Source organism: Pseudophryne corroboree, chromosome 5 (assembly GCF_028390025.1).
Source record: "Pseudophryne corroboree isolate aPseCor3 chromosome 5, aPseCor3.hap2, whole genome shotgun sequence".
In the NCBI taxonomy this organism is placed as follows: Eukaryota; Metazoa; Chordata; class Amphibia; order Anura; family Myobatrachidae; genus Pseudophryne; species Pseudophryne corroboree.
The window spans coordinates 739814003-739841724 of NC_086448.1; positions in this window are offsets into that span (position 1 = coordinate 739814003).

The following is a 27722-nucleotide window of genomic DNA, read 5'->3' on the forward strand; positions in this document are numbered from 1 at the left end:
GTGGCCGACACAAACACCGGGCCCATCTAGGAGTGGCACTGCAGTGTCTCACGCAGGATGTCCCTTTCAAAAAACCCTCCCCAAACAGCACATGACGCAAAGAAAAAAAGAGGCGCAATGAGGTAGCTGTGTGAGTAAGATAAGCGACCCTAGTGGCCGACCCAAACACCTGGCCCATCTAGGAGTGGCACTGCAGTGTCACGCAGGATGTCCCTTCCTAAAAACCCTCCCCAAACAGCACATGACGCAAAGAAAAAAAGAGGCGCAATGAGGTAGCTGTGTGAGTAAGCTAAGCGACCCTAGTGGCCGACACAAACACCGAGCCCATCTAGGAGTGGCACTGCAGTGTCACGCAGGATGTCCCTTCCAAAAAACCCTCCCCAAACAGCACATGACGCAAAGAAAAAAAGAGGCGCAATGAGGTAGCTGTGTGAGTAAGCTAAGCGACCCTAGTGGCCGACACAAACACCGGGCCCATCTAGGAGTGGCACTGCAGTGTCACGCAGGATGTCCCTTCCAAAAAACCCTCCCCAAACAGCACATGACGCAAAGAAAAAAAGAGGCGCAATGAGGTAGCTGTGTGACTAAGCTTAGCGACCCTAGTGGCCGACACAAACACCGGGCCCATCTAGGAGTGGCACTGCAGTGTCACGCAGGATGGCCCTTCCAAAAAACACTCCCCAAACAGCACATGACGCAAATAAAAATGAAAGAAAAAAGAGGTGCAAGATGGAATTGTCCTTGGGCCCTCCCACCCACCCTTATGTTGTATAAACAGGACATGCACACTTTAACCAACCCATCATTTCAGTGACAGGGTCTGCCACACGACTGTGACTGAAATGACGGGTTGGTTTGGACCCCCACCTAAAAAGAAGCAATTAATCTCTCCTTGCACAAACTGGCTCTACAGAGGCAAGATGTCCACCTCATCATCATCCTCCGATATATCACCGTGTACATCCCCCTCCTCACAGATTATCAATTCGTCCCCACTGGAATCCACCATCTCAGCTCCCTGTGTACTTTGTGGAGGCAATTGCTGCTGGTCAATGTCTCCATGGAGGAATTGATTATAATTCATTTTAATGAACATCATCTTCTCCACATTTTCTGGATGTAACCTCGTACGCCGATTGCTGACAAGGTGAGCGGCGGCACTAAACACTCTTTCGGAGTACACACTTGTGGGAGGGCAACTTAGGTAGAATAAAGCCAGTTTGTGCAAGGGCCTCCAAATTGCCTCTTTTTCCTGCCAGTATAAGTACGGACTGTGTGACGTGCCTACTTGGATGCGGTCACTCATATAATCCTCCACCATTATTTCAATGGTGAGAGAATCATATGCAGTGACAGTAGACGACATGTCCGTAATCGTTGTCAGGTCCTTCAGTCCGGACCAGATGTCAGCATCAGCAGTCGCTCCAGACTGCCCTGCATCACCGCCAGCGGGTGGGCTCGGAATTCTGAGCCTTTTCCTCGCACCCCCAGTTGCGGGAGAATGTGAAGGAGGAGATGTTGACAGGTCGCGTTCCGCTTGACTTGACAATTTTCTCACCAGCAGGTCTTTGAACCCCAGCAGACTTGTGTCTGCCGGAAAGAGAGATCCAAGGTAGGCTTTAAATCTAGGATCGAGCATGGTGGCCAAAATATAGTGCTCTGATTTCAACAGATTGACCACCCGTGAATCCTTGTTAAGCGAATTAAGGGCTCCATCCACAAGTCCCACATGCCTAGCGGAATCGCTCTGTGTTAGCTCCTCCTTCAATGTCTCCAGCTTCTTCTGCAAAAGCCTGATGAGGGGAATGACCTGACTCAGGCTGGCAGTGTCTGAACTGACTTCACGTGTGGCAAGTTCAAAGGGCATCAGAACCTTGCACAACGTTGAAATCATTCTCCACTGCGCTTGAGACAGGTGCATTCCACCTCCTATATCGTGCTGAATTGTATAGGCTTGAATGGCCTTTTGCTGCTCCTCCAACCTCTGAAGCATATAGAGGGTTGAATTCCACCTCGTTACCACTTCTTGCTTCAGATGATGGCAGGGCAGGTTCAGTTGTTTTTGGTGGTGCTCCAGTCTTCTGTACGTGGTGCCTGTACGCCGAAAGTGTCCCGCAATTCTTCTGGCCACCGACAGCATCTCTTGCACACCCCTGTCGTTTTTTAAAAAATTCTGCACCACCAAATTCAAGGTATGTGCAAAACATGGGACGTGCTGGAATTTGCCCATATTTAATGCACACACAATATTGCTGGCGTTGTCCGATGCCACAAATCCACAGGAGAGTCCAATTGGGGTAAGCCATTCCGCGATGATCTTCCTCAGTTGCCGTAAGAGGTTTTCAGCTGTGTGCGTATTCTGGAAAGCGGTGATACAAAGCGTAGCCTGCCTAGGAAAGAGTTGGCGTTTGCGAGATGCTGCTACTGGTGCCGCCGCTGCTGTTCTTGCGGCGGGAGTCCATACATCTACCTAGTGGGCTGTCACAGTCATATAGTCCTGACCCTGCCCTGCTCCACTTGTCCACATGTCCGTGGTTAAGTGGACATTGGGTACAACTGCATTTTTTAGGACACTGGTGAGTCTTTTTCTGACGTCCGTGTACATTCTCGGTATCGCCTGCCTAGAGAAGTGGAACCTAGATGGTATTTGGTAACGGGGGCACACTGCCTCAATAAATTGTCTAGTTCCCTGTGAACTAACGGCGGATACCGGACGCACGTCTAACACCAACATAGTTGTCAAGGCCTCAGTTATCCGCTTTGCAGCAGGATGACTGCTGTGATATTTCATCTTCCTCGCAAAGGACTGTTGGACAGTCAATTGCTTACTGGAAGTAGTACAAGTGGTCTTCCGACTTCCCCTCTGGGATGACGATCGACTCCCAGCAGCAACAACAGCAGCGCCAGCAGCAGTAGGCATTACACTCAAGGATGCATCGGAGGAATCCCAGGCAGGAGAGGACTCGTCAGAATTGCCAGTGACATGGCCTGCAGGACTATTGGCATTCCTGGGGAAGGAGGAAATTGACACTGAGGGAGTTGGTGGGGTGGTTTGCGTGAGCTTGGTTACAAGAGGAAGGGATTTACTGGTCAGTGGACTGCTTCCGCTGTCACCCAAAGTTTTTGAACTTATCACTGACTTATTATGAATGCGCTGCAGGTGACGTATAAGGGAGGATGTTCCGAGGTGGTTAACGTCCTTACCCCTACTTATTACAGCTTGACAAAGGCAACACACGGCTTGACAAATGTTGTCCGCATTTCTGGTGAAATACTTCCACACCGAAGAGATGATTTTTTTTGTATTTTAACCAGGCATGTCAATGGCCATATTCCTCCCACGGACAACAGGTGTCTCCCCGGGTGCCCGACTTAAACAAACCACCTAACCATCAGAATCCTCCTGGTCAATTTCCTCCCCAGCGCCAGCAACACCCATATCCTCCTCATCCTGGTGTACTTCAACACTGACATCTTCAATCTGACTATCAGGAACTGGACTGCGGGTGCTCCTTCCAGCACTTGCAGGGGGCGTGCAAATGGTGGAAGGCGCATGCTCTTCACGTCCAGTGTTGGGAAGGTCAGGCATCGCAACCGACACAATTGGACTCTCCTTGTGGATTTGGGATTTCGAAGAACGCACAGTTCTTTGCGGTGCTTTTGCCAGCTTGAGTCTTTTCATTTTTCTAGCGAGAGGCTGAGTGCTTCCATCCTCATGTGAAGCTGAACCACTAGCCATGAACATAGGCCAGGGCCTCAGCCGTTCCTTGCCACTCCGTGTGGTAAATGGCATATTGGCAAGTTTAGGCTTCTCCTCCGACAATTTTATTTTAGGTTTTGGAGTCCTTTTTTTACTGATATTTGGTGTTTTGGATTTTACATGCTCTGTACTATGACATTGGGCATCGGCCTTGGCAGACGACGTTGCTGGTATTTCATCGTCTCGGCCATGACTAGTGGCAGCAGCTTCAGCACGAGGTGGAAGTGGATCTTGATCTTTCCCTAATTTTGGAACCTCAACATTTTTGTTCTCCATATTTTAATAGGGACAACTAAAAGGCACCTCAGGTAAACAATGGAGATGGATGGATACTAGTATACTTATGGATGGACTGCCGAGTGCCGACACAGAGGTAGCTACAGCCGTGGACTACCGTACTGTGTCTGCTGCTAATATAGACTGGATGATAATGAGATGAAATCAATATATATGTATATATAATATCACTAGTACTGCAGCCGGACAGGTATATATTATATATTTATTATGTAATGACTGATGGCGGACCTGCTGGACACTGTCAGCTCAGCAGCACCGCAGACTGCTACAGTAAGCTACTATAGTAGTATGTATAAAGAAGAAAGAAAAAAACAACAACCACGGGTAGATGGTATACAATTATGGATGGACTGCCGAGTGCCGACACAGAGGTAGCTACAGCCGTGGACTAACGTACTGTGTCTGCTGCTAATATAGACTGGATGATAATGAGATGAAATCAATATATATGTATATATAATATCACTAGTACTGCAGCCGGACAGGTATATATTATATATTTATTATGTAATGACTGATGACGGACCTGCTGGACACTGTCAGCTCAGCAGCACCGCAGACTGCTACAGTAAGCTACTATAGTAGTATGTATAAAGAAGAAAGAAAAAAACAGCAACCACGGGTAGGTGGTATACAATTATGGATGGACTGCCGAGTGCCGACACAGATGTAGCTACAGCCGTGGACTACCGTACTGTGTCTGCTGCTAATATAGACTGGATGATAATGAGATGAAATCAATATATATGTATATATAATATCACTAGTACTGCAGCCGGACAGGTATATATTATATATTTATTATGTAATGACTGATGACGGACCTGCTGGACACTGTCAGCTCAGCAGCACCGCAGACTGCTACAGTAAGCTACTATAGTAGTATGTATAAAGAAGAAAGAAAAAAACAACAACCACGGGTAGGTGGTATACAATTATGGATGGACTGCCGAGTGCCGACACAGAGGTAGCTACAGCCGTGGACTACCGTACTGTGTCTGCTGCTAATATAGACTGGATGATAATGAGATGAAATCAATATATATGTATATATAATATCACTAGTACTGCAGCCGGACAGGTATATATTATATATTTATTATGTAATGACTGATGACGGACCTGCTGGACACTGTCAGCTCAGCAGCACTGCAGACTGCTACAGTAAGCTACTATAGTAGTATGTATAAAGAAGAAAGAAAAAAACAACAACCACGGGTAGGTGGTATACAATTATGGATGGAGTGCCGACACAGAGGTAGCTACAGCCGTGGACTAATGTACTGTGTCTGCTGCTAATATAGACTGGATGATAATGAGATGAAATCAATATATATGTATATATAATATCACTAGTACTGCAGCCGGACAGGTATATATTATATATTTATTATGTAATGACTGATGACGGACCTGCTGGACACTGTCAGCTCAGCAGCACCGCAGACTGCTACAGTAAGCTACTATAGTAGTATGTATAAAGAAGAAAGAAAAAAACAACAACCACGGGTAGGTGGTATACTATTATGGATGGACTGCCGAGTGCCGACACAGAGGTAGCTACAGCCGTGGACTACCGTACTGTGTCTGCTGCTAATATAGACTGGATGATAATGAGATGAAATCAATATATATGTATATATAATATCACTAGTACTGCAGCCGGACAGGTATAGATTATATATTTATTATGTAATGACTGATGGCGGACCTGCTGGACACTGTCAGCTCAGCAGCACCGCAGACTGCTACAGTAAGCTACTATAGTAGTATGTATAAAGAAGAAAGAAAAAAACAACAACCACGGGTAGATGGTATACAATTATGGATGGACTGCCGAGTGCCGACACAGAGGTAGCTACAGCCGTGGACTAACGTACTGTGTCTGCTGCTAATATAGACTGGATGATAATGAGATGAAATCAATATATATGTATATATAATATCACTAGTACTGCAGCCGGACAGGTATATATTATATATTTATTATGTAATGACTGATGACGGACCTGCTGGACACTGTCAGCTCAGCAGCACCGCAGACTGCTACAGTAAGCTACTATAGTAGTATGTATAAAGAAGAAAGAAAAAAACAACAACCACGGGTAGGTGGTATACAATTATGGATGGACTGCCGAGTGCCGACACAGAGGTAGCTACAGCCGTGGACTACCGTGCTGTGTCTGCTGCTAATATAGACTGGATGATAATGAGATGAAATCAATATATATGTATATATAATATCACTAGTACTGCAGCCGGACAGGTATATATTATATATTTATTATGTAATGACTGATGACGGACCTGCTGGACACTGTCAGCTCAGCAGCACCGCAGACTGCTACAGTAAGCTACTATAGTAGTATGTATAAAGAAGAAAGAAAAAAACAACAACCACGGGTAGGTGGTATACAATTATGGATGGACTGCCGAGTGCCGACACAGAGGTAGCTACAGCCGTGGACTAACGTACTGTGTCTGCTGCTAATATAGACTGGATGATAATGAGATGAAATCAATATATATGTATATATAATATCACTAGTACTGCAGCCGGACAGGTATATATTATATATTTATTATGTAATGACTGATGACGGACCTGCTGGACACTGTCAGCTCAGCAGCACCGCAGACTGCTACAGTAAGCTACTATAGTAGTATGTATAAAGAAGAAAGAAAAAAACAACAACCACGGGTAGGTGGTATACAATTATGGATGGACTGCTGAGTGCCGACACAGAGGTAGCTACAGCCATGGACTACCGTACTGTGTCTGCTGCTAATATAGACTGGATGATAATGAGATGAAATCAATATATATGTATATATAATATCACTAGTACTGCAGCCGGACAGGTATATATTATATATTTATTATGTAATGACTGATGACGGACCTGCTGGACACTGTCAGCTCAGCAGCACCGCAGACTGCTACAGTAAGCTACTATAGTAGTATGTATAAAGAAGAAAGAAAAAAAAAAAAAACACGGGTAGGTGCTAGGTGGTATACAATTATATTATATATATATTATATACAATTATATATATATATATATATAATATATATTAAACTCATAAACTGGTGGTGATTTATTAAACTGGTGGTCAGGTCACTGGTCACACTATCAGCAACTTGCAAGTAGTACTCCTGAGTCCTAAGCAGACAATCACAATATATATTATACTGGTGGTCAGTGTGGTCACAAACAATGGCAGTGTGGCTGGCACTCTGGCAGCAAAAGTGTGCACTGTACGTTATATGTACTCCTGAGTCCTGAGTCCTGCTCTCAGACTCTAACTGCTCCCCACTGTCAGTGTCTCCCCCACAAGTCAGATAATACAGTCACACTATCTCTCTCTATCACTTCAGCAAGTACTAGTAGTAATAGTAGTACTCCTCCTAATGCTCCCCAAATTACTACTGTGTCTCTCTCTGTCTCACTCTCTTCTCGAATCTCTATAAACGGAGAGGACGCCAGACACGTCCTCTCCCTATGAATCTCAATGCACGTGTGAAAAATGGCGGCGACGCGCGGCTCCTTATATAGAATCCGAGTCTTGCGATAGAATCCGAGCCTCGCGAGAATCCGACAGCGTGATGATGACGTTCGGGCGCGCTCGGGTTAACCAAGCAAGGCGGGAAGATCCGAGTCGCTCGGAACCGTGTAAAAAAACATGAAGTTCGGGCGGGTTCGGATTCCGAGGAACCGAACCCGCTCATCTCTAGGAGAACCACAAGTACCAGCATGCGGCGGAAAAACGGGCCCGCTGGTACCTGTAGTACTACTACTAAAAAAATACCCAAATAAACACAAGACACACACACCTTGAAAGTAAAGATTTATTACATACATCCACACAAACATATACACATACTTACCTTATGTTCACACGCAGGTCGGTCCTCTTCTCCAGTAGAATCCAAGGGGTACCTGTTGAAAAAATTCTACTCACCAGATCCAGGGTCTCAGGCTCCTCGTAGCATCCTTTTGTAATCCACGTACTTGAATAAAATAACAAAACGGAGACCCGAGCCACGAACTGAAAGGGGCCCCATGTTTTCACTAGAGATGAGCGCCTGAAATTTTTCGGGTTTTGTGTTTTGGTTTTGGGTTCGGTTCCGCGGCCGTGTTTTGGGTTCGACCGCGTTTTGGCAAAACCTCACCGAATTTTTTTTGTCGGATTCGGGTGTGTTTTGGATTCGGGTGTTTTTTTAAAAAAACACTAAAAAACAGCTTAAATCATAGAATTTGGGGGTCATTTTGATCCCATATTATTATTAACCTCAAAAACCATAATTTCCACTCATTTTCAGTCTATTCTGAATACCTCACACCTCACAATATTATTTTTAGTCCTAAAATTTGCACCAAGGTCGCTGGATGACTAAGCTAAGCGACACTAGTGGCCGACACAAACACCTGGCCCATCTAGTAGTGGCACTGCAGTGTCACGCAGGATGTCCCTTCCAAAAAACCCTCCCCAATCAGCACATGACGCAAAGAAAAAAAGAGGCGCAATGAGGTAGCTGACTGTGTGAGTAAGATAAGCGACCCTAGTGGCCGACACAAACACCGGGCCCATTTAGGAGTGGCACTGCAGTGTCACGCAGGATGTCCCTTCCAAAAAACCCTCCCCAATCAGCACATGACGCAAAGAAAAAAAGAGGCGCAATGAGGTAGCTGACTGTGTGAGTAAGATTAGCGACCCTAGTGGCCGACACAAACACCGGGCCCATTTAGGAGTGGCACTGCAGTGTCACGCAGGATGTCCCTTCCAAAAAACCCTCCCCAATCAGCACATGACGCAAAGAAAAAAAGAGGCGCAATGAGGTAGCTGACTGTGTGAGTAAGATTAGCGACCCTAGTGGCCGACACAAACACCGGGCCCATTTAGGAGTGGCACTGCAGTGTCACGCAGGATGTCCCTTCCAAAAAACCCTCCCCAATCAGCACATGACGCAAAGAAAAAAAGAGGCGCAATGAGGTAGCTGACTGTGTGAGTAAGATTAGCGACCCTAGTGGCCGACACAAACACCGGGCCCATTTAGGAGTGGCACTGCAGTGTCACGCAGGATGTCCCTTCCAAAAAACCCTCCCCAATCAGCACATGACGCAAAGAAAAAAAGAGGCGCAATGAGGTAGCTGACTGTGTGAGTAAGATTAGCGACCCTAGTGGCCGACACAAACACCGGGCCCATTTAGGAGTGGCACTGCAGTGTCACGCAGGATGTCCCTTCCAAAAAACCCTCCCCAATCAGCACATGACGCAAAGAAAAAAAGAGGCGCAATGAGGTAGCTGACTGTGTGAGTAAGATTAGCGACCCTAGTGGCCGACACAAACACCGGGCCCATTTAGGAGTGGCACTGCAGTGTCACGCAGGATGTCCCTTCCAAAAAACCCTCCCCAATCAGCACATGACGCAAAGAAAAAAAGAGGCGCAATGAGGTAGCTGACTGTGTGAGTAAGATTAGCGACCCTAGTGGCCGACACAAACACCGGGCCCATTTAGGAGTGGCACTGCAGTGTCACGCAGGATGTCCCTTCCAAAAAACCCTCCCCAATCAGCACATGACGCAAAGAAAAAAAGAGGCGCAATGAGGTAGCTGACTGTGTGAGTAAGATTAGCGACCCTAGTGGCCGACACAAACACCGGGCCCATTTAGGAGTGGCACTGCAGTGTCACGCAGGATGTCCCTTCCAAAAAACCCTCCCCAAACAGCACATGACGCAAAGAAAAATAAAAGAAAAAAGAGGTGCAAGATGGAATTGTCCTTGGGCCCTCCCACCCACCCTTATGTTGTATAAACAAAAAAGGACATGCACACTTTAACCAACCCATCATTTCAGTGACAGGGTCTGCCACACGACTGTGACTGATATGACGGGTTGGTTTGGACCCCCCCCAAAAAAGAAGCAATTAATCTCTCCTTGCACAAACTGGCTCTACAGAGGCAAGATGTCCACCTCATCATCACCCTCCGATATATCACCGTGTACATCCCCCTCCTCACAGATTATCAATTCGTCCCCACTGGAATCCACCATCTCAGCTCCCTGTGTACTTTGTGGAGGCAATTGCTGCTGGTCAATGTCTCCGCGGAGGAATTGATTATAATTCATTTTAATGAACATCATCTTCTCCACATTTTCTGGATGTAACCTCGTACGCCGATTGCTGACAAGGTGAGCGGCGGCACTAAACACTCTTTCGGAGTACACACTTGTGGGAGGGCAACTTAGGTAGAATAAAGCCAGTTTGTGCAATGGCCTCCAAATTGCCTCTTTTTCCTGCCAGTATAAGTATGGACTGTGTGACGTGCCTACTTGGATGCGGTCACTCATATAATCCTCCACCATTCTTTCAATGGTGAGAGAATCATATGCAGTGACAGTAGACGACATGTCCGTAATCGTTGTCAGGTCCTTCAGTCCGGACCAGATGTCAGCATCAGCAGTCGCTCCAGACTGCCCTGCATCACCGCCAGCAGGTGGGCTCGGAATTCTGAGCCTTTTCCTCGCACCCCCAGTTGCGGGAGAATGTGAAGGAGGAGATGTTGACAGGTCGCGTTCCGCTTGACTTGACAATTTTCTCACCAGCAGGTCTTTGAACCCCAGCAGACTTGTGTCTGCCGGAAAGAGAGATCCAAGGTAGGCTTTAAATCTAGGATCGAGCACGGTGGCCAAAATGTAGTGCTCTGATTTCAACAGATTGACCACCCGTGAATCCTTGTTAAGCGAATTAAGGGCTCCATCCACAAGTCCCACATGCCTAGCGGAATCGCTCCGTGTTAGCTCCTCCTTCAATGTCTCCAGCTTCTTCTGCAAAAGCCTGATGAGGGGAATGACCTGACTCAGGCTGGCAGTGTCTGAACTGACTTCACGTGTGGCAAGTTCAAAGGGCATCAGAACCTTGCACAACGTTGAAATCATTCTCCACTGCGCTTGAGACAGGTGCATTCCACCTCCTATATCGTGCTCAATTGTATAGGCTTGAATGGCCTTTTGCTGCTCCTCCAACCTCTGAAGCATATAGAGGGTTGAATTCCACCTCGTTACCACTTCTTGCTTCAGATGATGGCAGGGCAGGTTCAGTAGTTTTTGGTGGTGCTCCAGTCTTCTGTACGTGGTGCCTGTACGCCGAAAGTGTCCCGCAATTTTTCTGGCCACCGACAGCATCTCTTGCACGCCCCTGTCGTTTTTTAAATAATTCTGCACCACCAAATTCAAGGTATGTGCAAAACATGGGACGTGCTGGAATTTGCCCATATTTAATGCACACACAATATTGCTGGCGTTGTCCGATGCCACAAATCCACAGGAGAGTCCAATTGGGGTAAGCCATTCCGCGATGATCTTCCTCAGTTGCCGTAAGAGGTTTTCAGCTGTGTGCGTATTCTGGAAAGCGGTGATACAAAGCGTAGCCTGCCTAGGAAAGAGTTGGCGTTTGCGAGATGCTGCTACTGGTGCCGCCGCTGCTGTTCTTGCGGCGGGAGTCCATACATCTACCTAGTGGGCTGTCACAGTCATGTAGTCCTGACCCTGCCCTGCTCCACTTGTCCACATGTCCGTGGTTAAGTGGACATTGGGTACAACTGCATTTTTTAGGACACTGGTGAGTCTTTTTCTGAGGTCCGTGTACATTCTCGGTATCGCCTGCCTAGAGAAGTGGAACCTAGATGGTATTTGGTAACGGGGGCACACTGCCTCAATAAATTGTCTAGTTCCCTGTGAACTAACGGCGGATACCGGACGCACGTCTAACACCAACATAGTTGTCAAGGCCTCAGTTATCCGCTTTGCAGCAGGATGACTGCTGTGATATTTCATCTTCCTCGCAAAGGACTGTTGAACAGTCAATTGCTTACTGGAAGTAGTACAAGTGGGCTTACGACTTCCCCTCTGGGATGACCATCGACTACCAGCAGCAACAACAGCAGCGCCAGCAGCAGTAGGCGTTACACGCAAGGATGCATCGGAGGAATCCCAGGCAGGAGAGGACTCGTCAGAATTGCCAGTGACATTGCCTGCAGGACTATTGGCATTCCTGGGGAAGGAGGAAATTGACACTGAGGGAGTTGGTGGGGTGGTTTGCGTGAGCTTGGTTACAAGAGGAAGGGATTTACTGGTCAGTGGACTGCTTCCGCTGTCACCCAAAGTTTTTGAACTTGTCACTGACTTATTATGAATGCGCTGCAGGTGACGTATAAGGGAGGATGTTCCGAGGTGGTTAACGTCCTTACCCCTACTTATTACAGCTTGACAAAGGGAACACACGGCTTGACACCTGTTGTCCGCATTTCTGTTGAAATAGTTCCACACCGAAGAGCTGATTTTTTTGGTATTTTCACCAGGCATGTCAACGGCCATATTCCTCCCACGGACAACAGGTGTCTCCCCGGGTGCCTGACTTAAACAAACCACCTCACCATCAGAATCCTCCTGGTCAATTTCCTCCCCAGCGCCAGCAACACCCATATCCTCCTCATCCTGGTGTACTTCAACACTGACATCTTCAATCTGACTATCAGGAACTGGACTGCGGGTGCTCCTTCCAGCACTTGCAGGGGGCGTGCAAATGGTGGAAGGCGCATGCTCTTCACGTCCAGTGTTGGGAAGGTCAGGCATCGCAACCGACACAATTGGACTCTCCTTGTGGATTTGGGATTTCGAAGAACGCACAGTTCTTTGCGGTGCTACTGCTTTTGCCAGCTTGAGTCTTTTCATTTTTCTAGCGAGAGGCTGAGTGCCTCCATCCTCATGTGAAGCTGAACCACTAGCCATGAACATAGGCCAGGGCCTCAGCCGTTCCTTGCCACTCCGTGTGGTAAATGGCATATTGGCAAGTTTACGCTTCTCCTCCGACAATTTTATTTTAGGTTTTGGAGTCCTTTTTTTACTGATATTTGGTGTTTTGGATTTGACATGCTCTGTACTATGACATTGGGCATCGGCCTTGGCAGACGACGTTGCTGGCATTTCATCGTCTCGGCCATGACTAGTGGCAGCAGCTTCAGCACGAGGTGGAAGTGGATCTTGATCTTTCCCTAATTTTGGAACCTCAACATTTTTGTTCTCCATATTTTAATAGGCACAACTAAAAGGCACCTCAGGTAAACAATGGAGATGGATGGATACTAGTATACAATTATGGACGGACTGCCGAGTGCCGACACAGAGGTAGCTACAGCCGTGAACTACCGTACTGTGTCTGCTGCTAATATATAGACTGGTTGATAAAGAGATGTCGTAGTATGTATGTATGAAGAAGAAAGAAAAAAAAACCACGGTTAGGTGGTATACAATTATGGACGGACTGCCGAGTGCCGACACAGAGGTAGCCACAGCCGTGAACTACCGTACTGTACTGTGTCTGCTGCTAATATAGACTGGTTGATAAAGAGATGTCGTAGTATGTATGTATGAAGAAGAAAGAAAAAAAAACCACGGGTAGGTGGTATACAATTATGGACGGACTGCCGAGTGCCGACACAGAGGTAGCCACAGCTGTGAACTACCGTACTGTACTGTGTCTGCTGCTAATATAGACTGGTTGATAAAGAGATATAGTAGTATGTATGTATGAAGAAGAAAGAAAAAAAAACCACGGGTAGGTGGTATACAATTATGGACGGACTGCCGAGTGCCGACACAGAGGTAGCCACAGCCGTGAACTACCGTACTGTACTGTGTCTGCTGCTAATATAGACTGGTTGATAAAGAGATGTCGTAGTATGTATGTATGAAGAAGAAAGAAAAAAAAACCACGGTTAGGTGGTATACAATTATGGACGGACTGCCGAGTGCCGACACAGAGGTAGCCCCAGCCGTGAACTACCGTACTGTACTGTGTCTGCTGCTAATATAGACTGGTTGATAAAGAGATGTCGTAGTATGTATGTATAAAGAAGAAAGGAAAAAAAACCACGGTTAGGTGGTATACAATTATGGACGGACTGCCGAGTGCCGACACAGAGGTAGCCACAGCCGTGAACTACCGTACTGTACTGTGTCTGCTGCTAATATAGACTGGTTGATAAAGAGATGTCGTAGTATGTATGTATGAAGAAGAAAGAAAAAAAAACCACGGTTAGGTGGTATACAATTATGGACGGACTGCCGAGTGCCGACACAGAGGTAGCCACAGCCGTGAACTACCGTACTGTACTGTGTCTGCTGCTAATATAGACTGGTTGATAAAGAGATGTCGTAGTATGTATGTATAAAGAAGAAAGAAAAAAAAACCACGGTTAGGTGGTATACAATTATGGACGGACTGCCGAGTGCCGACACAGAGGTAGCCACAGCCGTGAACTACCGTACTGTACTGTGTCTGCTGCTAATATAGACTGGTTGATAAAGAGATGTAGTAGTATGTATGTATAAAGAAGAAAGAAAAAAAAACCACGGGTAGGTGGTATACAATTATGGATGGACTGCCGAGTGCCGACACAGAGGTAGCTACAGCCGTGAACTACCGTACTGTGTCTGCTGCGACTGGATGATAAATAATGATATAAAAAATATATATATATCACTACTGCAGCCGGACAGGTATATATATTATATAATGACGGACCTGCTGGACACTGTCTGTCAGCAGAATGAGTTTTTTATAGAATAAAAAAAAAACACCACACAAGTGAAGTCACACGACGAGTGTTTAACTTTTTCAGGCAATCACAATATAGTATACTACTAACTATACTGGTGGTCAGTGTGGTCAGGTCACTGGTCAGTCACACTGGCAGTGGCACTCCTGCAGCAAAAGTGTGCACTGTTTAATTTTAATATAATATGTACTCCTGGCTCCTGCTATAACCTATAACTGGCACTGCAGTGCTCCCCAGTCTCCCCCACAATTATAAGCTGTGTGAGCTGAGCACAGTCAGATATATAATATATACATAGATGATGCAGCACACTGGGCTGAGCAGTGCACACAGATATGGTATGTGACTGTCTTGTACTCCTGGCTCCTGCTATAACCTATAACTGGCACTGCAGTGCTCCCCAGTCTCCCCCACAATTATAAGCTGTGTGAGCTGAGCACAGTCAGATATATAATATATACATAGATGATGCAGGCATGCAGCACACTGGGCTGAGCAGTGCACACAGATATGGTATGTGACTGAGTCACTGTGTGTACCATTTTTTTCAGGCAGAGAACGGATATATTAAATAAAACAACTGCACTGCTGGTGGTCACTGTGGTCAGTCACTAAACTCTGCACTCTCTTCTACAGTATCAGCCTCAGGTCAATCTCTCTCTCTCTCTCCTAATCTAAATGGAGAGGACGCCAGCCACGTCCTCTCCCTATCAATCTCAATGCACGTGTGAAAATGGCGGCGACGCGCGGCTCCTTATATAGAATCCGAGTCTCGCGAGAATCCGACAGCGTCATGATGACGTTCGGGCGCGCTCGGGTTAACCGAGCAAGGCGGGAAGATCCGAGTCGCTCGGACCTGTGAAAAAAAACATGAAGTTCGTGCGGGTTCGGATTCAGAGAAACCGAACCCGCTCATCTCTAGTTTTCACATGGGACTCCTTTCCCCGAATTACAGAAACCCACTCTAACTTCTGTCTAAGTGGGTTTCTTCAGCCAATCAGGGAGCGCCACGTTGTAGCACTCTCCTGATCGGCTGTGTGCTCCTGTACTGAGTGACAGGCGGCACACGGCAGTGTTACAATGTAGCGCCTATGCGCTGAATTGTAACCAATGGTGGGAACTTTCTGCCCTGCGGTTGACCTAAAGTGACGTCACCGCTGAGCAGAAAGTTCCCACCATTGGTTACAATGGAGCGCATAGGCGCTACATTGTAACACTGCCGTGTGCCGCCTGTCACTCAGTACAGGAGCACACAGCCGATCAGGAGAGTGCTACAACGTGGTGCTCCCTGATTGGCTGAAGAAACCCACTTAGACAGAAGTCAGAGTGGGTTTCTGGCATTCGGGGAAAGGAGTCCCATGTGAAAACATGGGGCCCCTTTCAGTTCGTGGCTCGGGTCTCCGTTTTGTTATTTTATTCAAGTACGTGGATTACAAAAGGATGCTACGAGGAGCCTGGGACCCTGGATCTGGTGAGTAGAATTTTTTCAACAGGTACCCCTTGGATTCTACTGGAGAAGAGGACCGACCTGCGTGTGAACATAAGGTAAGTATGTGTATATGTTTGTGTGGATGTATGTAATAAATCTTTACTTTCAAGGTGTGTGTGTCTTGTGTTTATTTGGGCATTTTTTTAGTAGTAGTACTACAGGTACCAGCGGGCCTGTTTTTCCGCCGCATGCTGGTACTTGTGGTTCTCCAAGTACCAGCATGCGGGGGAGGCTTGCTGGGACTTGTAGTACTGCTACTAAAAACAATATCTTTTCATTTTGACAAAAGGCTATCAGCCCCCCATCCGCAGCCAATTGGATGGGGGGGACAGCCTCGGGCTTCACCCCTGGCCCTTGGGTGGCTGGGGGGGGGGACCCCTTGATTGAAGGGGTCCCCACTCCCCCAGGGTACCCCGGCCAGGGGTGACTAGTTGGATTTTTGATGCCACGGCCGCAGGGCACTATATAAAAGTGACCCCCGGCTGTGGCATTATCTGTCCAGCTAGTGGAGCCCGGTGCTGGTTTTAGAAATACGGGGGACACCTACTCTTTTTTCCCCCCGTATTTTTGGAACCAGGACCAGGCGCAGAGCCCGATGCTGGTTGCTTAAATATGGGGGAACCCCTGTCAATTTTTTCCCCATATTTCTGCAACCAGGATCGGCTCAAAGAGCCCGAGGCTGGTTATGCTTAGGAGGGGGGACCCCACGCAATTTTTTTTAAGAAAATAACCACTTTCCCACCCCTTCCCACTGATATACATGCACGGATCTCATGGATCCCTGCATGCCTATACAATCACGGATTAAAAAAGCAGGTCTGTTTTTTTTAAGCACTTTTTTACGAGTTGTAATTTTTCACGGCAGTGTTTTTTTTTTTTTTGCTTTGCACTTCTTTGTAAATGACCGAGATTCATACTTAAACAGCCGCGTTTTGACCGATGGTGTATTCATTCGTAATTATTTTCATGGACTACCCAAAAAATACGAATGCCCTCATCACTGCCGTGATTTGCGTTTAGTAAATTACCGAGATGACACTTTGATGAAAAAACGGCATCTCGGTCAAAATCGGGACCTTAGTAAATTTACCCCTCTGAGTTCAAATATGGCCTAAAACAATTTTTTTTTTTCAGTTCTAGTTTGCCACCCCTCCTCCTGTCTCTGCCTTGTTCTCTCCACTGTGTCCACCCATATGCCCTATAGATTGTAAGCCTGTGCAAATAGGGTCCCTTTGTCATGTCTACATATTTCTGATTACGCATTGTAATTATGTATTTATGTGAAATTAATAAGTTGTTTGCATTAGACTTTACTTGTCAGCTTATGTACTATTTTTGTGTGAAGTTCATGTATATAGAGCATATACAGCCCTCTCCACTGTTTAGTTTTACACTTGTTTTCAGTGTTTCTTTTTGGAGCCACAATATCACCTTGTGGTCATCAGGGCATGTTTTTTACTTTATAAATGAACACAGATAACTGAGCATTAATTTAGAACAAGTACAATTGTTTGTATAAGTGCCCAGCAGTTAAAAGTACAACGCTCTACTCAGGCCCGGCGCTACCCATTCAGCAAAGGGATGTAAAGCTGGGAGGTGCCAGGCTGAAGAGGTGCTCTCCCTACTCTGCATTCCTGTGCTGAGGTCCCTACTGCTGCTGGCTGCTGCGCCGGCAGCATGAAGAAGCCTCCTCCATCCTCCCCCCCCCACACACACACACCCAACAGCATGTCAGGCATTGAAAAGGGGGCGAATCAACAAAAACTGATGAGGAGGAGCTATATGGACTCGGGGGCGGAGCAAAGGATGTACTTCCCCAGATCCTGGGGAGAGTGAGTGATAAAGTGTGTGTGTGTGTGTATATGTGTGTGTATGTGTATCTGAGTGAGTATGCATGTGAAGGGCGGTAACTAGGTGTGTGCAGAGTGTGCTCGGCCCACAGCACATAGGCACTCTTGGCGGAGAACTGGCACATCACCACCAATCCCTCCCCCCACTGTACCCACTGCAACCCTGCCAGCACCTGCGATCACGATCATAAGTCTGCTACCACCCCCCGCATCTGCAGCGCTACCTGCCTGGCTACCTATGAGACAGACCAGTGGCAGTACTGAAGCTGCAGGCGTCCCCTGCTTTGCTCCACCGCTGGGCTTCCCCTTCTGTTCCTGTGGCATTTGGGCACTGCTTCAGGAGCAAAAGTAAGTATAGACACACACAAACACACACACACACACACACACACACACTCTCTCTTTTTTATCTCTCGCTCTCTCATCTCCCCGCTGTAATATGTAAAAGGGGTCTCTAATTGGCAAAGTGTGTAAAAGGGGACTCTTCCTGGTGCAGTGTGTAAAAGGGGACAATAACTGCTGTAGTGTGTAAAAGTGGACTCTACCTGGTCCAGTATGTAAAAGGGGTCTCTACCGGGTGCAGTGTGTAAAAGGGGACTCAATGTGGTGCAGTGTTTAAAAGGGGACTCTATGTGGTGCAGTGTGTAAAAGGGTACTCTACCTGGTGCAGTGTGTAATAGAGGACTCTAGCTGGTGCAGTGTGTAAAAGGGGACTCTACCTGGCGCAGTGTGTAATAGTGGACTCAGACTGGCACAGTGTGTAAATGGGGACTCTACCTGGTGCAGTGTGTAAAAGGGGACTCTACCTGGCACAGTGTGTAAAAGGGGACTCTACCTGGCGTAGTATGTAAAAAGGGGGCTCTACCTGGTATAGTGTGTAAATGGGGACTCTACCTGGTGCAGTGTGTAAAAGGGGACCCTACCTGGCCTAATATGTAAAAAGGCGCTCTACCTGGCACAGTGTGTAAAAGGGAGCTCTTCCTTACGTAATGTGTTAAAAGGGGCTCTGGCTGGAGTAATGTATATAAGCGGCTCTACCTGGTGTAATGTGTATAAGTGGCACTACTGTGCAGCGTAATTTGAAAAATGGAGACTACTGTGCGGCGTAATATGAATTGGTATTTTGTGACCATGCCCCTTCCCCATGAAGCCCCACCCCTATATTTTTTATACGTGCCTTCGGTGCTCACTAACCCTCTTTTAAATATGGGGGGGGCACCAATTCTCTCTCTGGCACAGAGCAACAATAACTCTAGTTACAGCTCTGGTGCGCGCGTGTGTGTGCGTTGGTGTGTGTGTGGGGCATAATGTGAATAAGGAGCACTTTTGTGAATGTTATTTGTAAGCTGTGCTACTACTGGGGACGTTATCTATAAGCGGTGTAACTACTGGGGACGCTATGTATAAGTTGCGCTACTACGGGGGGCGTCATGTATAAGTAGTGCTACTACTGGGTGCGTTATGTATAAGCGGTGCTACTATTGGGTGTGTTATGCATAAGCTGTGCTACTACTGGGGGCATTATGTTTAAGCGGCGCTAATACTGCGGGTGTTATGTATAAGTGGCGCTACTTGTGAGACCACACTCCTTTTTTGATGCGCACTGTCCTCTTGTAAATTATGGGAGGGCGCAAATTTATAGTTTGCAGGGGGGAGCCGAACACCCTATCACCGACCCTAGCTCTACTGATAATCCCACTGCAAGTGTTACAAAGTGGACCTTAAAAAATAATATTTACTTAAAAAGAGGGATGTGTTTTGTTTTTTGCAAAACCACCTTCAAGTGTTCCGGTTCGAAGTTGAATTTTGGTTCGGTTTAAAAATTTAAAAAAATTGACAAATCAATAAAAACTGCTAAAATCATGTCATTTTTGCAATCAACAACCCAAAAATTAATATTTAAAATCCAGATTTGAACCAGGACTCGTTCGGATCTGATCACCTCAATTGATCCGGACCGGGTTTTGGTTCAGATCCACAATATTCATGTGGATTCAGATTTCTGGAGAACCATATATCCAGGTGCCTAGTATTCCACATAACCAGGTGTTTGTATATTTTTACATTTTTATTGACTACCTCTCTATATAAAGTCTGTTAAATAAATGAATGTAATTTGAAAATACCTTGATCATTCTTTTTTTTTTATCCCAATGAGAAAAGTCTGTTATGGCTGCAGTGTCTTTATTTAATAATATCTATTTCACTGTATCTGACAGCTGCTTCAAACCTTCCGAATCCCATGCATTCATGCATTTGCATGTATATATTAAACATTAGTAGAAAAGGGTCCATTGGTATCTTACAGGCTAAGTACCAATGAATACCCATCAAGGAGGTCAGTCTCCAACACTCCTCAAGGTGCCAGAGGTATAATACAAACAGCTGGATCAGGCTCTCCAGAGACATCCAGACTGGAGGCTTCTCTATTATTATGAATCTATCCGACGTATTTTACATGTCTGATAGAATTAAACAGAACAAGCTTTATCATGTGCAATTGGATAGCAATTACGAAGCTAATAGGTGAATTAATTTAGTGCAATCAGTATAACATATAGGGCATGATGCTATTTGCAGAGCAGACCTTGCGTGTTTTCCCCCAAATCCATATGTGCACAAGTACAGGTGATGCAGAGTCACACACATTCAATTGCATCTTCACTTGTGACTGAATTGGTAGCACTGGGAGTTCTCACAAAGCTAACGAGTTGATCGCTAGCTGCTTTTGGTCGCAGCGCAGGCGATTAGGTGAAAAGGCGGCATTTTTGCGTATGCGTACGGGCCGCAGTACACATGCGCGAAATACTTTCACACAAAACTATGCAGTTTTACACAAGGTCGAGCGACGCTTTTCTGTCGCTCTGTTGATCGGTGAGTGATTGACAAGAAGTGGGTGTTTCTGGGTGGTAACTGGCCGTTTTCAGGGAGTGTGCTAAAAAAACGCAGGTGTGACAGGTAAAAAACGCAGGCGTGCCTGGGGAGATGGGGGAGTGGCTGGCCGAACGCAGGGCGTGTTTGTGACGTCAAAGAAGGAACTAAACTGACTGAAGTGATCGCAAGGTTGGAGTAGGTTTGGAGCTGCTCAGAAACTACATGAAAATTTTTCCGAGCAATTCTGCTAACCTTTCGGTCGCACTTCTGCTAAGCTAAGATACACGATCCATTTTTGAAAAAGGTCGCCACCCAAGACCGAAACGCGTTATTTGGAGAAGGAGCTGCACACTTCCAGGACTCCCTGCTGATAAACCCGTGGCGGTGGTGCCAGGCCTATCAGCCTTGGACCAGCTTGTTTATTTCAACCAGCCCACCGCACGGGCATCCCATGGTGAGAGATCCATATTTCCACGTATGCACCAGTCACCTTATTGCCTGATTTTGCACAGAGATCCAAACCAGGTGTTGGGCGACCAATCGTGGTACTCACCAGGAAATAGTTGTTTGAGGATCAGCAGGATTTAATGCACAAGTCACTTTTTAATTGTTTTTATCAAATGTATATGTGTTTTGCTTTTTAGCAATAAATCATTGTTCTTTATCCATTGCGTCATATATCAGCACCATCAGACCATTTAGAAATATCTGTCATGTGGTATATGGGATTATTTTGAGTTGTATGTGTAATCCTCCATAAAAGACCAAGCGCCAGGGGTACCCTCCACAAAACCTCCAGAATTCTATTTACTGAGAAATAGTGTTTTTTCTCCCTTTGGAGGCGCACCCAGGAAGCTGGTCCTTTTTAACTGCGCAATAACTGGTTGGTAAACATTTTCTCTTGTAAGCTAAGATACACTCCCAGAGGGCGGCGGCTTAGCGTTTGCACTGCTGCTAAAAGCAGCTAGCGAGCGATCAACTCGGAATGAGGGCCTAAGTTCAGTGAGGAAGTGCTGATGGAACAGCAGGCTATGTAGCGTTTAGAGATGTGCGCAGACCCCTGTGTTGTTGTTATGTTTTTAGTTCTAGTTCGTCATTGGGTTTTGGTTTTGTATCTGTATTTTTTATTCAATTGATAAAAACAGCTTAAATCACATTATCTGGGCCCTTTTTTTTGTTCCTACAGTATTATTAACCTCAATAACATTCATTTCCAGTCATTTCCAGTAAATTTTGACCACTTCACAGCTCACAATATTGTTTTCATATAGTTTAGGCCAAAAGGTTGCACCAAGGTAGCTGGATGACTAAGCTAAGCGACAGCAGTGTGCGGCACAAGCACGTGGCAGTTCAACTTCAAACATGGCACATCTAGGACACAGAGTGGCACTGCAGTGGCAAAGAGGATGGCAGTTTAAATAAACTATACAACCCCACAGAAAGTAACCAATTTAAAAAATAATAATTTAGAATTAGATTAGAGACCTGGGGGAGGTGGAGTATGTATGGAGTGAAAGGCAGGTAAAGGAAGGAAGGATTGATTTGTAAGCTTATTTCATTAAATTTTTTTTGTCCAAAAAATTTAATCAATTAGGGCAGTGGTTCACAATTTTTTTGAATCATAGCACCCTAGAGTATCAGAATTTTTCTCACGGCACCCCTATGTCAAAAATGTCTTTCGAATTGGGAAATTTAAAAAGAAATAGTAAATTAAGTAAATTGTGTTTATATGTCATCCTTAGGTTCAATTGTGTGGTAAGGGATAATATTTTCATCTGTTTGCCCACATATTTTATGATTGGCAGCCAACAGAACTGGTTTTACCTTTTACATTGTCCATAAATAACACAGGTCTGCGAAGAAAAAGCTTTTTTAACTAATTCATAGATTTTTGGTTTCTGAACACGAAAATTACGATTTTGTTTAGAACATCAAGTTTTTCTGCAAAAAGTCTTTTTTTCATATTCATTAAAGTAATAACTGTATTTTGCCTACATTTATTATAAAACATTGGTGGTCATTCCGAGTTAATCGCAGCCAGCAACTTTTTGCTGCTTCTGCGATCAACTAGTCCACGCCTATGGGGGAGTGTATTTTAGCTTTGCAGGGCTGCGATCGCTTGTGCAGCCCTGCTATGCTAAAAAAATTTAATGCAGGACAAGACTAGCCCTGGACATACTTACCCTGTGTGACGATCTCAGCGATGCTGGGGCCGGCTTTGACGTCAGACATCCGCCCTCCGCTCTCCTGAACACGCCTGCGTTTTCTTCACCACTCCCCGAAAACGGCAGGCAACGGTCTGGAGACGCCCAGGAACGCCTTCTTTCTGTTAATATTCTTGCGGTCGCCTCTGCGACCGCTTTCTTCGTTGTCCACGACGTAACCCGGCGACCCCTGTCGCCAGGCAAAGATGCGCGTGCACAGTGCGGCCGTCGCGCATGCGCATTCCAGACCCGTTGGCATCGCAGCGACAAACCGCTGCGTGCAAATGGGTCGGAATGACCCTCATTGTCTTAAATTAATTCAGTCGGTAGTATAGAACGTTGTAATTCAGTTCTCATCATGAAACTTCCCCCAGCCTAGTGCCAGATTATGGTCCACATGGGCCTGGAGCTGAAATTTACAAAAGGCCTAAACCCCATACTGTCTAAAGGAACATTGCACACACACAACAATTACAACTACAAGGTGAGCTGGCGAAGGTGGAACCAAATACAACAGATGCAACACAAGTTTTCCCAGTGCCGGCTTATTTTAACCCCTACCTACTACTTCATATACACACACAGTACACACTGCAAACATAGACAGTACACACATCAACACATATACACACACTTACAGTACACCTACCCACCACCACATATACACACTACACACACATCACCACATACTGTATACACACACAGAGTACACACTACACACACACACACACACACACACACACACACACACACACACACACACACAGTACATATACAGTACACACCACTCATTCAGTACAGTATACACACTAATTGATGCTACTCATCAATTAGCCATCATAGTACTTCAACATTTTTAGGCAATGTCAATGATCCAAACTACAAAGAAATTGTCAGGGAAATGCTTAATAGTTACAGAAACCTTGGCTGCAATAAGAGTTTAAATGTACATTTTTTGAATTCCCATATTGAGCATTTCCAGAATAATCTCAGAGACTACAGTGAAGAACAGGTTGAACGGTTCCACCAAGACGTAGAAAGAAGATACCAGAGTCGTAAGGATGTCAGCATGATGGCCGACTACTGCTGGATGATACACAGAGACGACACAGAAAAAACTTATGAGCGAAAAGTGACAGAACGAAGTAAGAAGACAAAAAAAAACACCAAGATATTAACCATTTTTCCAATAATTATTGTTTTGTTTCTATTATTGTTTGATTTTATTGTTATTTTATTATGTAATTAAGACAAAAACACAGTGATATCATCTACACTTCTTCATATTTCACAATAATTATGCCAAGAACAATTAAACTTATTGTTTTTTGTAAACATGTATGTAACCCCCTTATAGGTAAATATGATGTGGTAAAAAAATGTTATATACTATTTCTTGATGTAACCTGAGTATAATTAAGAATATAGAAGTATTTTTAAAAAAGCTTTCAATACCTCACATTTTGCAGACCTGTGATTTGTATTGGTCCTGAACCACCAATCCAAGGTACTTCTGCAAGTGTCCTGAGGCACCCCATGGTGCCACGGCACACAGTTTGAGAACCACTGAATTAGGGCATTGGGGATGGTATTAATGATGGAAAATTATTTTCTTCTTTTATAGCCTTGTCTCTCCTCAGTTGCTGTAAAAGAAAGAAGGATTATTAGTTAGTTAGTTAGTTAGTTAGTTAGTTAGTTAGTTAGTTAATTTAATTGTTTCATTGACCAAGAAAATTTATGAGGGCTGATGGGGTGTAGTATGGCCATCAGGCCATCAATGCATCTGGTTTTAGATGGGTAATTGAGGACATGTACCCCCTCTATCAACGTCCATCTTGATTCCATTTTATCAGAACAGTGATTCTTCTCCTGTACTGGGAAGTTAAAAAAAAATGTGTATTGACATAGAAAATGCCATTGTCCCACTATCCACTTAACCACCGATATGTGGACAGGCGGTACTGGTCAAACTAAAGATTACATTGCTGTGACAGCCCACTGGGTAGGTGTATCGCCTGCAGCAGCAGCAGTATGTAACACAACACCAGCTCATTCACAGGCATGCTACTCTCTGTACAACCGGCTTCACTAAGAGGTATACCAGTGTTCACCTGCTAGAAAAATTCAGGGATGTCATAGCAAGATGGCTTACCCTGCTAAGACTCTTCTGAGGATTTGTCATTTCCAATAATGCATGTAACACTGTGAGAGCATTACAACTGGGTGAATTTGAACATGTCCCATGTTTTGTCCATACAATAAACTTTGTGGTCCAGATTTTTTTTTTTATGACAGGGGCATACAGGAGATACTGTCAGTGACCCAAAAATTTCTGGACATTTTTGTCATTCGTTCAGCAACCACATGTAGAAGATTGCAGTGGCTGCAAGAATGCCATGCCACCAACTGATGCAAGAGGTAGTGGTCAGGTGGAATTGCACCCTTTATATGTTTCAGCGAATGGAGGAACAGCAACAAGCCATCAAAACCTACATAACAAGTTATAACGAGATGTAGTTATGTGAACCCCCTAAATCCCGACGGTCGGCATGCCGACTAGCAGGGACTATTTCCACTAGTGGGTGTCCACGACACCCATAAAGGGGGAATAGAACTGTGCTCGCCATCGAGCCTGCAGCGTTGTGAGCATAGTGAGCCTGCAAGGGGATCCGTTGCTACTAGCCCCCCGGGATCCCACGGTCGTTATGCTCACCACCAGGATCCCCAGTGCCAGTAATGCATACCCCACCCGCTATAACATAGGGAGTGGAGTGTACCTTATTCCAGCATACTGCAGAATACAGTAGCAACTACTGAAATGTGGACAAAAGATTCATTCAAAAAAAATTAACTACAAGTTCTATGAGGAAGGCATTTGCTGCCCAATGCAACAAAGTACAGGGAATTCTGTTATGGTGGATTCCAGTGTTGCCAATTTTATATTTTTTGACAGTAAACTTTCCCTTTATTAGAGGTGATTTTTTTTCTACAGCATTGTATTGTTTTGAGTTCAGGTGCCTTTTCTAAAACTCTCTGTGCCCTGGCTTTAGATTTTGAAGCTGTTTTTCACAAATGACAACTACTTTTGTGGGAACAGGCATGCGCTGTGCACCAAAAAAGGGTTAATGCTGACCTGTATTAGGAGATCTGGGCTGCAATGTAGGTAGTGACAAAGGGGTCATTCCGACCCATTCGAACTCAGCAGTTCTTTGCTGCGGTGCAAAAGGGTCGGAACTGCGCATGAGCGGTGTGCGCACGCGCGTCGTTGCCCGGATACGTTAGTCGCCGGGCAACGACGTGCACAGCGAAAAAAGAAGACGCAGTGCATGAAGATTGACAGTGGAGAGGCGTTCCAGAGCGGATACTCACCGTTGGATGCCGTTTTCGGGGAGTGGTCGCCAGAACGCAGGTGTGTCCAGGCAAACGGAGGGCGGATGTCTGATGTCAAAGCCGGGAGGAACGTTGCTGGATCCATCGCACAGGGTAAGTAGGTCCAGCCTTACTCTTCAACTGCACAAGACTGTTTTAGATAAGCAGGGCTGCACGAGCGAATGCAGCCCTGCTGAGCTAAAATACACTCCCCCATAGGCGGAGATTAGTTGATCGCACCAGCAGCAAAAAGTTGCTGGCTGCGATCAACTCGGAATGACCCCCAAAAAACATGCTTGCTGTGAACCAAGGGTAAGTGCTGTCATATATGGAGATCTGGGCTGCAGCTGCCTGCTGGCACAAAAAAATATAAACACTAGTGTGTAGTTGCACTAAGGGTTAATTCACAGCACCAGTGTGACACACTTAGGGTTACAGGCAGCACCAATGTGACACACTTAGGGTTACAGGCAGCACCAGTGTGACACACCTAGCATTACAGGCAACACCAGTGTGACTCACCTAGCGTTACAGGCAGCACAAGTGTGACACACCTAGCATTACAGGCAACACCATTGTGACTCACCTAGTATTACAGGCAGCACCACTGTGACACACTTAGGGTTACAGGCAGTACCAATGTGACACACCTAGCATTACAGGCAGCACCAGTGTGACACACTTAGGGTTACAGGCAGCACCAGTGTGACACACCTAGCGTTACAGGCAGCACCACTGTGACACACTTAGACAATAGATGTAATTCCCTGCAGTATAAAAATAAAAACAATGTTTTGCTAACTGCCTACATCAATATTAGCTCTGCCAGTATAAACACTAAATACAGTAAGGGACATCTAGGTGTCACAGCTTATTAAACATTGTCCTCTCTCTGTGTATAGATTAAATGTCTGACATCCAACAAACACCTTTGGCGGTCCAGTGTGAAATGGCGCCCAAATCACTACGGGAGGGACTATGAATGCCAAATTGATTTCTCACAAATATTTGAAATGCCCGCTCTAATATATATTGCAGACGCCAGGCACATCTTATTACCATATACGATAAAAGTGCGCTGTACATTGCAAACGCTGTATCCCTTATCAGAAAACAATACACCCACACATTATCTGAGTTCCAAAGCTAATTGATGTATATTTGTTATTAAAAAGGATATGCAGGAATGAAAGCTATACCTTACACACACTTAGATACACTTTAAACCTTATGCACAAAGCACTGCAATGATGT